We start from the raw sequence: 14,321 nt of genomic DNA, 5'->3' as shown, positions 1-14,321 counted from the left end.
CACTTCACTTCTCTGGGCCTCAGTTACCTCATCTGTAAAATGGGGATTAAGACTGTGAGCCTCACGTGGGACAACCTGATTACCCTGTATCCACCCCAGCGCTTAGAACAGTGCTCTGCACATAGTAAGCGTTTAACAAATACCAACGCTATTATTAGTTGGGCTTTAGGCGTATGTGTTTGTGTGTGTGTGTGTGACCCCGTGGGTTTATGCATTGAAGAGTTGTGTGTAAGTTTGTGTGTCAGGGTGTCCGAGTGTGTGGGGGAGGATATTTTGAGTGTGTATGTTTGTGAGAGCTTGTGCATTCATTCAATAGTATTTACTGAGCGCTTACTGTGGGCCGAGCACTGCACTGAGCGCTTGGAACGCACAATTCGGCAACAGATAGAGACAATCCCTGTCCATCGACGGGTTTAAAGTGTCTCTCCCTACCCTCTCTCCGTGGAAAAGCTGCCTCGATGCCCCCGTTCTGTTACGAGAAATCTTTTAGCCCACCTCCTACCCCGCCTCAGAAAATTCATTCATTCGATCATCCGTTTGTATTTATGGAGCGCGTACTGTGTACTAAACGCTTGGGAAAGTACAGTAATAAACGGTGGCATTCTCTCCCCTCAGTGAGCTCACAGTCTAGAGGCGGGGAGACAGACGGCAATATAAATAAAATTACAGATATATACTTAAATGCTCTGGGACTGGGGTGGGGGTGAAGAGCAAAGGTTATTGAGCGCTTAGTGTGTGCAGAGCACTGTACTAAGTACTTGGGGGAGTCGCAGGGGATAGAGCCCCGGCCTGGGAATCAGAGGGTCATGGGTTCTAATTCCAGCTCCACCACTTGTCTGCTGTGTGACCGTGGGCAGATCACTTCATTTCTCTGGGCCTCAGTTCCCTCGGCTGTAAAATGGGGGTAGAGACTCCGAGCTCCACATGGGGCAGGGACTGTGTCCAACCCGATTGCTTGAATCCACCCCGGCGCTTAGTACAGTGCCTGCTGGCACATTGTAAGTGCTTAAATGCCATTATTATTACAATACGATAATAAATGGGAGGACGGTAGCACCCACAAACTGAGCTCTGAGGGTTCTCGAGGTGCCCTGGCCGGGCTGGTAAGAGGGAAAGCAAGCTGCAGCAGCCGAGGGCGGAATCGGTAGCTCTGTGAGGGTGAGGTCCGGGCACGGTGCCCGCTGGGCAGGGAGCACAAGCCGCAATCCAGCCACAGTCCCTCTCCAGGGACGGAGAGGCACCCGCTACTTCTCTGCTACCTCCTGAAGGACAGCGGGACCCCTGGTCTCCCAGTCCAGCCCAAACTCCGTTCACGTCGCCCGCTTCTCCCCGTCTCTCCGTTCTGTTTACGCCGCCCCCTCAGGTCCTGAGCCGAGAAGGGGAACGGAATCTCTCCCCCGTCCCCCTCGCTTCCTCCCTTCGGACCTTGAGCCGAGAAAGGAAAAGTAGGTTCCAAGGAGAGCGTCTGCTCCTTCTCCCCATTTCCTTCACCCTTCAGTCCCTTAGCTGAGAAAGGCAAAGTACCTTCAAAGGAGGGAGCCTTCCTATTCTCCCCTTTTCTTTCACCCCTCAGCAGAGAAAGGAAAGGCAGATTGAAAGGAGAGAGCCTACCTGCCTCTTCTCCCCCTACCCCTTCATTTTATGGTATTTGTTAAACGCTCTCTGTGTGCCAGGCACCGTTCTAATCGCCGAGGTAGACATAGCTAATCAGGTTGGACCCAGTCCGTGTCTCACGTCGGACTCAAAGTCTTAATCCCCATTTTACAGGTGAGGGAAATGAGGCACAGAGAAGTGAAATGACTTGCCCCAGGTCACACAGCAGACAAGTGACGGAGCGGAGATGAGAACCCAGGTCCTTCTGACTCCCAAGCCCAGTTTCTATCCACCGGGCCACGCTCTTTCTCCCCTTTTCTTTCCTTTGGTGGCAGGGGCATCACTTTAGGTCCTTCTAGTTGCTAGCCGACCCTCTCTGTAGGCTTGTGGGAGGCCAAACAGTCTTAAAAAAAGAAAAGAGGGAAATGCCGATCGAAAAACTGGCCAAGCATATACTGCACCCGACATTCCTCTGAGCTGAGAGGCTTCTGTCCCTTTCCACTGTGAACGTTGAGCCCTGGCTGGGAGTGGCGGAGGCAGCCACTCATTATTACCGTCTTCAAGGCTGCTGTGTGACCCAGCTCCTGGGCAAGAAATGTACTTTTCTTTGCGGAAAAAAAAAAACCCCGAGTCCCGAAATATACCCTGGACGCCCACTCTCAGTTGAATGGCACCGTTTGGCTTGCCTTGTCCGACTCGGATTTCTTTCTGGACACACACTGCAAAACCAGAGCTCGATGGTGAATGAGAGAGAGAGAAAACTGTAAGACATTACTGGTATTAAAATTCATTAGTGCTCTCACTCTTGAAGAGGATTATAGTGTGTTTGTGGTGGGGGGCGGCTGGTATCACCCTCTTTAGCTTTCTCTCTCTCTCTCTTATATTTCCCAGTCAGTGGTATTTAAGTGCTTATTCATTCATTCAATAGTATTTATTGAGCGCTTACTATGTGCAGAGCACTGGACTAAGTGCTTGGAATGTACAATTTGGCAACAGATAGACATAATCCCTTATGTGTGCAGAGCACTGTACTGAGCACTTGGGAGCTCACGATGGAGTTGAGTAGGTAGAAAAGTAGCAGATCATATGTACCCACTCAATTGTATGGTACTCTCTATATTCTCTCTATATAAATATATGTGTGTATTATGTATATATCTGTGTGTACTTATATATGTATATATATGCTTTATTTTGGTCCTCTCTAATGGGAATGAGGACTGAATGAAGAGCACTTTAATAACAATAATGATAATCATGGTATTTAAGTGCTTACTAATAATAATGTTGATATTTGTTAAGCGCTTACTATGTGCCGAGCACTGTTCTAAGCGCTGGGGTAGACATAGGGGAATCAGGTTGTCCCACGTGGGGCTCACAATCTTAATCCCCATTTTACAGATGAGGGAACTGAGGCACAGAGAAGTTAAGTGACTTGCCCACAGTCACACAGCCGACAAGTGGCAGAGCTGGGATTCGAACTCATGAGCCCTGACTCCAAAGCCCGTGCTCTTTCCACTGAGCCACGCTGCTTCTCTACGAGCACTGGGTGGATATAAGCAAATCAGGTTGGACAGAGTCCCTTTCCCACGCGGGGCTTACAGTCTTAATCCCCATTTTATAGATGAGGTAACTGAGGCACAGAGAAGTTAAGCGACTTGCCCAGGGTCACCCAGCAGACGTGTGGTGTAGCCAGAGTTAGAACTCTATCCTCAAGGCCTGTGCTCTATCCACTAGACCTCGCTGCTTTTCAGTGAAGGGGTGGGAGGGGGGAGTCCTTGAAGTCACTCTTGGTTATTACTTTTATGTTTTTCCTCCTTTTCTAAGAGTGTAAGCTCTTAGAGGGCAGGGAACCTACAACTTGATTTTTTTCCTTATTTCCCAGGCATCTAGTACAGCATCCTGCCCCGGATGGGCCCTCAATAAATCTATTACTACAGAGCCCCATGAATCTGAACTTTATGGATTCGAACGAGACTGTAAACTCCTTGAGGGCAGGGATCCATCTACCAACTCTGTTGCGGCAAGTCCTTCCAAACGCTTAGTACAGTGCTCTGCACGTGGTCAGCGCTCAATAGATGACATCGATTGATTAATAAGGGAGAACTAAACCTTTTCTTTTTTTTTCCTGGCTTTTGTATCTTTGCCAGTGATTTGTCTTTCCTCCCTTTAGCTTTCAGATCTTGCCCCACACCGTCATGCTGTGATTCGCGGGACTCTTTAATGACTTGGCCTTATCTTCACTGTTGTTTTTCCTGCTCTCGGATCTCTGTGCTGTTACAGGATTTGCCAACTGGGCCTCTTACTGTTCTTTCTGCCCTTTTTTATTGCTCCCAAAGTAATGTGCTCTTGTTTAAAGATCAGCTCATTCTCCCAGATGCCTTGATCTTAAATTTTCTCCCTACCGTTGGCAGAGTTACGGTTGTAATCCGCGCGTTCTGTCGACCACGCTTACATCCGTGCGAGAGTATTGTTGTCAGAGGATATTTGCTGTCCGAGCAGAAACGAGCAGGAGAGCTGCCAAAGTTGGCAGACCGAAAACATGACGTTCTTTTCCCTGGCTTGGGCATCTCTCCTTGTCTCTTCACTCCGATTAGTCATTACCCTCCAAAACAGAATGGAAAACACGTGAGAGCTTGAACCGTGAAACCACTAACCCGCCCCCTCACCGGGTCCCACATGACAAAATGGAGTGTTGTTACTGGGGTGACGGGTGGGATCTTGCCTTCTGGAGATTTGACCCGTCGGTAGTGAAAAGAGTCTGTCTGTACGCGCAGCGCAGCGTGAAGTTCATACTGCTTTGAGCTCGTTGTGGGCATGAATGTGACCGTCTGTTGTTATATTATACTCTCCCAAGCCCTTAGTACAATGCTCTGCACACAGTAAGCACTCAATAAATACAATTGAATGAATGAACGAATCCCTTATTGTACTCTCCCAAGCTCTCGGGTACAGTGCTCTGCACACGGTAAGCGCTCGATCGAGGACGTCGATTTGATCGATTGATCTCTTTAGACTATTTTGTCCTGAAGGAAATTAACCACCAAACTGACCAGGGTTGGAAGTAAACCTGAATGGAAAGATATAGTCCCTCAGTGACTTCTTGGCCGGTGGGCAGCCGTTTCCTGCTTATTTGGGCCTGGACCAGCCTCAAGCACCTGCCGATTTATGGTCACCATTTTGACCTTGGACCATATCCCTAGTTTTAGACCCTTGTGCCCTTTTTTTTTTAATGGTATTTATTAAGCGCCCACCCTGTGCCAGACCCTGTTCTAAGCGCTGGGGTAGATACAAGTTAATCAAGTTGGCCACAGTCCCTGTCCCACGTGGGGCTCACGGTCTTCATCCCCATTGTACAGATGAGGGAACTGAGCCCAGAGAAGTGAAGCCAGACGAGTGGTGGAGCCAGAATTAGGATCCTGGCTCTTGCTCTACCCACTAGGCCATGCTGCTCCAACTCCTCTGGATTGGACTACAAGCTCTCTGAGGGCAGAAACTGTGTTGACTCACTCTATCTGCCAAGCACTTAGTACGGCGCTCCTCACCCAGTAAACGCTCAGCAAATACCATCGATCGATTGATCTTCTTCAGGGGCAGGGCCACCAGCCTCTCCTGGCCCGCCGCTGGTAAGTAGGTGGTCCCAGCCTGGCCTTGCAGCCTATGGGCCGGATCCGGGCCCTTCACCTGGCATTCATTCATGAATTCAATTGTATTTGTCGAGCGCTTACTGGGTGCAGAGCACTGTACTAAGCGCTTGGGAGAGGACAATACCACAATAAACAGACACATTTCCAGCTCATAGGGGGCTGACCCCATTTCCACCTCGGGGGATGGAGGAGAGACTTCCCAAGTCAGGCAGCGGCAGGCTCGGCCCTGGTTGAACTACCAAGGAGGCCGGAAGCACCAATCCTCGTCTCGGCTTTTTCTGCCCCTCCGGTGTCGTGTCAGGGAAGAGTCGTTGGCAGGATGTTTGATTCCAGTCCACTAAGGTAGCTATGAGCTCTTTCAGCATCGCCCCCTGAGACCTCCCCGTGCCGCCCACTGTTCAAACAGATCCCCTCTCCCTCTTCTTTTGTGTGGGACAAAGAGAACTGGGGTCAAAGGGGATATTTTCAAGCCTCCTCAAAGGCCAGACCTTTTCACCCTTTCTAAATCCCTCCGTTGCATTCTCCTCCTCTTCTCTCTGCCCTCCACCTTCCCCCGGCTGGGGCTCCCCCTTATCCAACTTAGCGGCGAGATAGATTTTTCCAGGAGAATGCCAGAACTAATGAAAGTTGCCGCCTCTGGATGGGGATCGCACATGGAAATTTTTACTCCAAAGGAGAAACATAGTTGAGGGTTACAACTGAGCAGAGGAAGAAAATGAAAGGCATTTCGTGATGGTAATGTGTAGAACCCTGCGGTAACCCATGTGTTTGGGGCACCAAACCAGTGTTTTTCATTGCATCTGGCCATCTGAAGAGACGCTGAGGAGCTGTGCTAGTTCCTGGGTTTTATCAGCTTGATCCCTGCATGTTTTCGCCAACGGCTCCTGCTCCTCTTTTATGAAGGGAAGAAAGCGGGGTGACCTGGTGGAAAGGGCACAGGCCTCAGAGTCAGAGGAGAAGCAGTGTGGCTCAGTGGAAAGAGCCCGGGCTTGGGAGTCAGAGGTCATGGGTTCGAATGCCGGCTCTGGCACTCTTCAATTGTGTGACTGTGGGCAAGTCACTTAACTTCTCTGTGCCTCAGTTCCCTCATCTGTAAAATGGGGATGAAAAACTGTGAGCCCCACATGGGACAACCTGTTCACCCTGTATCTCCCCCAGTGCTTAGAACAGTGCTCTGCACATAGTAAGTGCTTAACAAATACCAACATTATTATTATTATTAATAATCCCGACTCTGCCCCTCGTCCGCTGTGCGACCTTGGGCAAGTCGCTACACTTCTCCGCGCCTCGGTTACCTCCTCTGCAAAATGGGGATTAAGACTCTGAGCCCTAAGTGGGGTCCTATGGGACTCTCCCAAGCGTTTATTACAGCGCTCAATAAATACCACTAACAGGGACTGTATCCAACCTATCTCGTATCCACCTCAGTGCTTGATATAGTAACTGGCACATAGGAAGCGCTTCATAAATATCAATTTAAACCAAAAGCAAAGGGTATAATTATGGTGCTGTCAACCTGAAACTCAGCTAAAGTTTTGAATTCACTCTAAGAAGGACACCCCCCCCCCCCCCTTCCTCTGAGTGAGGTCAGGTGACCAACGTCTTAAATTTCAGTTGTTTACCTAGGAAACAAGCAAGCCCTTTGTGACCCGTCTTTCATGGGGTAGTTTAGGTTTGCGTTAAAGTTCTGCTTTCCTTGACATTCTTTGGAAGCGATAAACACCGTATTCCCCCCGTCTGAACAAAGAGTTTGTAAATGCCCCTTGCTGTCCCAGATTACAGTGTACAAAAGCAAGCCTTGTTTATCTGTGGATGGCAACGGAGAGCCTGGAGAACATGCCTGTTAAACCCTAATGGTAGACTGAGGTAGAAGCTAACCATCATCATAGTTTCCAGACTTCTATCCAGAATTTCATTTGCACAAGTAAGAACAGGCCATTTGAAGCTCAACAGGAGCATCCATGGTCGGATCTTCTTGTGGAAAGTTGTCCTCCCTGCTTCTCCCTGTAGAAGCAGCTGGCTTTGTGGGCATGGGAGTCAGAAGGACCTGGGTTTTAATCCTGGCTCCGCCACGTGTCCGCTGCGTGACTTGGGTAAGGCACTTCTCTGAGACTCAGTTACCTCATCTGGAAAAGGGGGACTTAGAGTGTGAGCCCCATGTGGGGCAGGGACTGTGTATGATCTGATTAACCTGTATCTACCCCAGCGCTTAGAACGGTGCTTGGTACTGAGGAAGCGCTTAGGGAGGTAGCATGGCGTGGTGGATAGAGCACAGGTCTGGGAGTCGGAAATTCATGGGTTCTAATCCTGGCTCTGCCGCTTGTCTGCTGTGTGACTTCTCCGTGCCTCGGTTACCTCATCTGTAAAATGGGAATTGAGACTGTTAGCCCCACGTGAGACAGGGGTCTTTGTCCAACCCACTTTGCTTCTATCCAGCGCTTAGCGCAGTGCCAGTCACGGAGTAAGCACTTAGCAAATACCACAATTATTATTATTATTATTATAAGTACCCTAATTACAGTTGTTGTTATTTTTGTATTAGTGGAGCTGTCTATTGGGGTGTCAGGATCAGGGGAAGGTAGGAAGTTGTGGGGGAAGGGAAACGGGAAGGGGGGACAGAAACCATGGGGCTCCTGGGCCTGAACTCAAGGAAGCCTCGCAAGAAGAGGAAGCCCAGAGGCTGGAGGAACCTAGTGGAAAGAGCACGGGACTGTAGATGAGGGAACTGAAGCCCAGAGAAGTTAAGTGACTGCTCTGAGGTCCCACAGCAGTAAATGGCGGATCTGAGATTAGAACCCAGGTCCTCTGACTCCCAGGCCAGCACTCGTGCCACTAGTCCCCACTGCTTTCCCACCGTTCCTATCTTTGCCCTCCCTTTCGTAGTCTCCTGGTTTAAAAATGCTCTCGTTGCCTGAAAATTCTTGCCTATAATTTATTTCTCTTTTTTTTGGATCTAATATTAATAATAATTGTGGTGTTTGTTAAGCACTTGCCATGTGCCAAGCAGGGGGGTAGATGCAAGATAATCAGGTTGGTCGTAATCCCTGTCCCACATGATGCTCACAGTCTAAGGGAGAGGGAGAATTCCGTCAGTCAGTCACTCGTATTTATTGAGCGCTTATTGCATGCAGAGCACTGTACAAAGCCCTTGGGAGAGTACAGTATAACAGTAAACAGATTCCCTGCCCACAGCGAGCTTATAGTCTAGAGGGGGAGGCTGACATTAATTTAAATAAATGAAACTACAGATATGTACATAAGTCCTGTGGGACTGAGAGGGGAGGATGAATAAAGGGAGCAAGTCAGGGAGACGCAGAAGAGAGTGGAAAAAGAGGAAAGGAGGGAAGGCCTCTTGGAGGAGATGTGCCTACAGATGAGGAAACTGAGGCACAGAGCCACAGAGGTTCACTGAATTGACCAAGGCCGCATAGCAGGCAAAGAGAAGAATGTGTCTAGCCTACCCTGATTTAGATAGTGAGCGCTCTGTGGGCCAGGGACTGAGTTCCATTTATTTATCTCATATCTCCGTCGGTGGTTAGCACAGTAGTTAATAAATGCTGGCATTAACCAACTAGGGGGTGGAGCGGTCAGTCAGTAGGTCGAATTTACTGAGCGCTTACTGTGTGCAGAGCACTGTCCTAAGCGCTTGGGGGGAGAACAGTGGAACAGAATAACAGATTGTCTCCCCCTTCTAGACTGTGAGCCCGTTGTTGGGTAGGAATCGTCTCTATCTGTTGCCGAATTTCCCAGCACTTAGTCCAGTGCTCTGCACACAGTAAGCGCTCAGTGAATGCGATTGAATGAATTCCCTTCCTACAACAGGCTTACAAGCTAGAGGCCGAGACAGATCTTTCTCTCCCAAAAGGCCCTGATGGGAAGAACAGGGGTATGGCCGTATTGAGGGGGCCCTGCTCACCCCCGAGTGCAGGATTTTCCATGCCTCGGTTTTCAGAAAGGCCCTTCAGGGCAACAGCCTCGCCCCATCTCTGGAGATGATCAGGAGAGGGGCAAGAGGGAGGCGGAGGCCCTTTCACAGCAGCTGAAGGGGAGGGAGAGTTCCCTAGTCCTCAGTCAATCCATCATTTTTATTGAGTGCTTACTGAGTTGTTGTGGTTAATGGTATTTGTTAAGCGCTTACTATGTGCCGGGCACCGTTCTTTGCTCTGGGATAGATACGAAATAGTCTGGTTGGACACAGTCCCTGTCCCACGGAGGACTCACAGTCTTAATCCCCATTTTACAGATGAGGCACAGAGAAGCCAAGTGACTTGCCCGAAGTCACCTAGCAGACCAGTGGCGGAGCTGGGATTAGAACCCAGGTCCTTCTGACTCCCAGGCCCGGGCTCTATCCACTGGGCCACGCTGCTTCCCAAGCCGCGTACGAAGTGCCGGGGAGATTCCCTCATCAGGTTAAGTTAATCCGCCTGGCCGAGAAAGACCAGAAGGCACATCGGGGAGCTGAGACCGATCCCGGAGGGTCGATCTTGCTTCTGTTTGTTTTTACGAAGGCCTGGATGGAATTCCAGGCCTTGCTGACTGCAGCTTACGGTGCGAAGTAGGGTCAGTGGGGAGGGACAGGGCTTAATTGTTACCAAACGGCATGCGGGTGCCGCCAGAATCGGAGCTCTGGAATGGGCGGAGCTCCGGAAATGCCTTCCATTGCGGGGAGGGAAAAACCCTAAAATCCGCCGTACGCTCTTTGGAAATCAATGCTCGGAGTTGTAGGCTGGAGGCCAAAATAGTCACTCGGGGACCTTTTGGAATGAATAGTTTGCCGCAAGACGAGCTGCTTTTGCTTAACTCTTTTTCCTAAAAGGCACCTGGGCCGACGGGTTTTAAAAGGACCATCGCTTCAATAGCTATTAGCTCTACTACTGCTCTACTTCTGCCTTCTACTACAACGTAGCCCTCACACTCGGCTCCTCTAATGCTAAACTCCTCGCCGTACCTCGATCTCATCTATCTCGTCGCCGACCCCTCGCCCACACCCAGTCACTGGCCTGAAACGCCCTCCCTCCTCAAATCCGACAGGCAATTCCTCTCCCCGGCTTCAAAGCCTTATCGAAGGCGCATCTCCTCCAAGAGGCCTTCCCAGACTAAACTCCCCCTTTCCTCTTCTCCCACTCCCTTCTACGTCGCCCTGACTTGCTCCCTTTATTCATCCCCCACTCCCAGCCCCACAGCACACAAGTCCAATATCTGTAATTTAACATCTGCCTCCCCCTCTAGACTGTAAACTCGTTGTGGGCAGGGAATGTGTCTGTTATATTGTACTCTCCCAAGCGCCTAGTTCGGTGTTCTGGACACAGTAAGCGCTCAATAAATATGATTGACTGACTTACCGAGAAGGATGCTACTTATCAAGGTGGATTCTGAGTGAATAAGATAGACCGAACCTCTTAATCGCAGAGAGACACCGTAGGGTCCCTGGAGCCAGTAGTAGGGAAGTACCTGTGGGGGCTAAGTCTGATCAAAAGGCCACATAGCCAAAATGGCCAGCAGCTGAGAAGCAGCGTGGCTCAGTGGCAAGAGCACGGGCCATGGAGTCAGAGGTCATGGGTTCTAATCCCGGCTCCGCCACTTGTCAGCAGTATGACTTTGGCAAGTCACTTAATAATAACAATAATAATAATGTTGGTATTTGTTAAGTGCTTACTATGTGCCAGGCAATGTTCTAAGTGCTGGGGTAGTTACAAGGTAGTCAGATTGTCCCACATAGGGCTCACAGTCTTCATCCCTATTTTATAGATGAGGGAACTGAGGCACAGAAGTTAAGTGACTTGCCCAAGGTCACACAGCTGACAAGCAGCGGAGCCGGGATCAGAACCCATGACCTCTGATTCCCAAGCCTGTGCTCTTTCCACTGAGCCACGCTGCTTCTCTAACTTAACTTCTCTGTGCCTCAGTTACCTCATCTGTAAAATGGGGATGGACTGTGAGCCCCACGCGGGACAACCTGATCACCTTGTACCCCTCGCAGTGCTTTGCACATAGTAAGCACTTAACAAATACCATCATCATTATTGTTAGCGGAGGTGGTTACCATGGCAACTACCCATTGGTCTAGGATGCCGCGGCCCAGCTTCTCGGTCTTTTTGGCCACAAGTGGATTTTGTGCTCAGTCGCATTTAGCAATGGGCGGCACCTCTGCCCGCCTACAGAACCGTGACATTCATTCAGTCGTTCATTCAGTGGTATTTATTGAGCGCTTACTGTGTGCAAAGCACTCTACGAAGCACTAGGGAGAGTACAATACCACAACAAACAGACCCACTCCGACCCACAGTGAACTCACAGTTTAGAAAGGGAGACAGTGATAGAATAAGTAAATAAATTACAGATCTATATATACCGCTATATACATAAGTGCTGTGGGGATAGGAGGGAGGATGAATAAGGAGCAAATAAGAGCGGCGCAGAAGGGAGTGGGAGAAGAGGAGAGGGGGGCTCAGTCAGGGAAGTTTTCTCGGAGGAGATGGGCCTTCGATAAGGTTTTGAAGTCGGGGGACGGCAAAAATCTGCCCGATATGAGAAGGGAGGGCGTTCCAGCCAGAGGTAGGATGTGAGCGAGAGGTCGGCGGCCAGGTAGACGAGATCGAGGTACAGTGACACCCACTTTCCCACCAGTACTCTGGCTGGCACAGATCAATCCATCATCAGTGGTATTTACTGAGCGCCTACTGCGTGAAGAGCACCGATGACAGAGAGTGAGTGGGCCCTGCCTGAACAATGAGTAGTAAAATCAGTTCCTTTGAGCAGTTCTCGGGTCCGAAGTCTTTGTGGTGGGACTGAGGTTCACCAGTCGTTTATTCATTCATTCAATAGTATTTATTGAGCGCTTACTATGTGCAGAGCACTGTACTAAGCACTTGGAATGTACGATGCGGCAACAGATAGAGACAATCCCTGCCCAATGACGGGCTCAAAGTCTAATCGGGGGAGATTAGCTGTACTAAACTCTGGGGAAGCTCCAGTAAGGTTAATGACGAGAGGCTCCATAATAATAATAATGACTGTGGTATTTGTTAAGCGCTTACTCTGCACCAGGCACTGTACTAAGCACTGGGGTGGATACAAGCAAATCGGGTTGGACACAGTCCCTGTCGCACCTACGGCTCACAATCTCAATCCCCATTTTACAGAAGAGGTAACTGAGGCCCAGAGAAGTGAAGTGACTAGCCCACAGTCACCTAGCAGACGAGTGGCGGAGCTGGGTTTAGAACCCAGATCCTTCTGACCCCCCCCAGGCCCGGCTCTATCCACTAGGCCATGATGCTTCTCTTTCCCATCATCAATGGGAAAGTTTTCCATGGGAGCATCATTTCCTAGATTCCTCTTCTCAGCTTGTTCTACTATGACTGCTTAGCTTTTTATTTCATATAGTTTAAAACATTAAAAGATGCTCAAAAGTGACCAACCCACCCTACTTCTCGGGGATGGGCATGGCAAGAACCTGGGTGGAGCTGGCATGCAAAGGAAGGGCCCCCGCTCCCAGAGAATTCTCCATTAAGTAGACAGTTATACTCCATTCAATAGTAATTATCAAGTGCTCACTGTGTGCAGAGCACTGTACTAAGCACTTGGGAGAGTACAGTATAACCATAAACCGGCACATTTCCTGTCCACCACGATCTTACAGTCTAGGTGGGGCTGCGATGGGGAGAACCGTCACGTGGGTCTGATTGTAATAATTAGTAATTGGGGTATTTAAGTGCTTGCTCTGTTCCAAGCACTGTTCCAAGCATTCAGTTCAGACACAATCCTTGTCCCACATGAGGCTTATAGCCCAAGGTATTTCATCCCCATTTTAGAGATAAGAATACTGAGGTCCAGAGAAGTGAAGCGACTTGCCCGAGGTCACGCAGCAGATGTGTGACAGAGCTGGCATTCGAACCTGGATCCTCTGACTCCCAGGCCTTTGCTCTTTCCCCTAGGCTACACTGCTTTGACTGTACCTCTAGACTGTATGCTCGTCCTCTAGACTATAAACTCACTGAGGGCAGGGAGCGTGTCAGCTAATTCTGTTCTATTGTAATAATAATAATAATAATGTTGGTATTTGTTAAGCGCTTACTATGTGCAGAGCCCCGTTCTAAGCGCTGGGGGAGATACAGGGTAATCAGGTTGTCCCACGTGGGGCTCACAGTTTTAATCCCCATTTTACAGATGTGGGAACTGAGGCCCAGAGAAATTAAGTGACTTGCCCACAGTCACACAGCTGATAAGTGGCAGAGCAGGGATTCGAACTCATGACCTCTGACTCCAAAGCCCGTGCTCTTTCCACTCAGCCACGCTGATTCTCTAAGCGCTTGTACTCTCCCAAGCGCTTAGTACAGTGCCCTGCACAGAGTAAGTGCTCAATAAATACCACTGATTAATTGATCTTAGCTCCAGGACTGTCGATCCAGTGATTTTTCAGTGACAAAACCCTGTGGCCCCCAAGCCAGACCCCGTACGTCTTCAGACGGCTCTGCTCTGTGTGTTTGGGGGGGATAGGGGACGGGAAGATGGACCCCGACTGAAGTGGCCATGTTCTCTCCTCCAGGGCTCTTCTCAGGGTTCCGGCCCAGCTGGCTGGCGGGCCACTAAGGAATTTACGGCCACTTGTCTGCTGTGTGACCTTGGTCCGGTCACTTGGCCTCTCTGCCTTTCTGTTACCTCATCTTTAAAATGGGGATTAAGACTGTGAGCCGGACTTGGGACACGGACTGTGTCCAACCTGGTTGTCTTGTACCTACCCCAGCACTTAGTACAGTGCCTGTCACATAGTAAGTGGTGATCCCGGCTCCACCACTTGTCTGCTGGGTGACCTCGGGCGAGTCGCTTCACTTCCTTGTGCCTCGGTTACCTCATCTGTAAAATGGGGATTGAGACTGTGAGTCCTACATGGGACAGGGACTGTGTCCAGCCCGATTTCCTTGTATCCACCCCAGCGCTCAGTACAGCGCCTGCTGGCACATAGTAAGTGCTTAACAAATACCATTATTAATATTATTTTTAATAATAACAAATACTGAGGTCTGTGCTGTTTCCACTAGGCGTTCATTATTCATTCAATCATATTTACTGAGTGCTCACTGT

The 14,321-nt window shown here is 49.6% G+C and overlaps 1 protein-coding gene across 1 annotated transcript in view; it reads left to right on the top strand.

Moving 5' to 3' along the window:
• The window catches only part of MERTK (MER proto-oncogene, tyrosine kinase), a 91,198-nt gene that overhangs the window by 2,321 nt on the left and 74,556 nt on the right, over positions 1 to 14,321 (top strand). The gene's annotated exons all lie outside the window — the stretch shown is intronic.

Source organism: Ornithorhynchus anatinus, chromosome 1 (assembly GCF_004115215.2).
Source record: "Ornithorhynchus anatinus isolate Pmale09 chromosome 1, mOrnAna1.pri.v4, whole genome shotgun sequence".
NCBI classification, from domain to species: domain Eukaryota; kingdom Metazoa; phylum Chordata; class Mammalia; order Monotremata; family Ornithorhynchidae; genus Ornithorhynchus; species Ornithorhynchus anatinus.
Note: the sequence above shows the minus strand (reverse complement) of the source record. Positions and strands in the feature narration are given on the sequence as shown.